Source organism: Eimeria acervulina, genomic scaffold (genome assembly GCF_000499425.1).
Source record: "Eimeria acervulina Houghton genomic scaffold, Eah_scaff1781, whole genome shotgun sequence".
NCBI classification, from domain to species: Eukaryota; Apicomplexa; class Conoidasida; order Eucoccidiorida; family Eimeriidae; genus Eimeria; species Eimeria acervulina.
Genome location: NW_013550117.1, coordinates 3,664 through 4,684, shown reverse-complemented (window position 1 = coordinate 4,684; position 1,021 = coordinate 3,664).

The window sequence follows — 1,021 nt, the reverse complement described above, 5'->3', positions numbered from 1 at the left end:
GAAGAAGAGACAAACAGAAGAAGAGACAAACAGAAGAAGAGACAAACAAAAGAAGAGACAAACAGAAGAAGAGACAAACAGAAGAAGAGACAAACAAAAGAAGAGACAGCCACGCGAGGACGTAAGGAGATCCACCCACCCACCCACACACTCAAATACACGCATATATCTATATATATATTTTTATCTATATCTATCTATATCTATATATATATATGCAATTAGATATAGATATACACACATATATATACATGCACACAAGTACACATAAATATCAATCAAACTATCTATCTACCTATCTAACTATATATATATATATATATATATATTAGAGCGTGAGCGTGAGAGGGACAGAAAGACACCCCAAATTTACATACATATAAATAAAAAAAATATATATACATATATATACATATATATGTATATATATATACATATATACATATATATAATATATATATATATTAGATAAAAAAGAGAAAAGTATAGCCGAAGATCAGAGAAAAGGCGAGGCAATCAAACCTGTCTCTCCACAGCAGACAAGTTGTGCAAGAAATGCATAAGCTTTGACTCCAATCCACGAATAGGGGATCTTCCACATGCTGTAGAGAGGCAATAAAATTGCGAGGGGCTGCGCTAAGTGAGGCGCAGCCTGAAGTAAATGGGCTCTCTCTTCAAGTGCCTCCCATACCAAAGACAACCTGCATGCAAATTAAATAGCAATATATATATATATATTATATATATAATATATATATATATATATATATATTACTATGGGGCAGTAATTAATAATGTAAAGTGGAGAGAGGAATAACATGATAACAAAAAGGAGACACCAAACGAACAGACAGGAGACACCACACTGCAGAGAGGAGACAGAAGAAACAAAATAGGAGACAGCTAAGAGGAGACAGCTAACAGGAGACAGCTGAGGGGAGACAGGAGATAAGAGAAAGGAGACAGGAGACAGGAGAGAACGGAGACAGATAAAACGAGAAGGGAGACAGAGGCAGCAGAA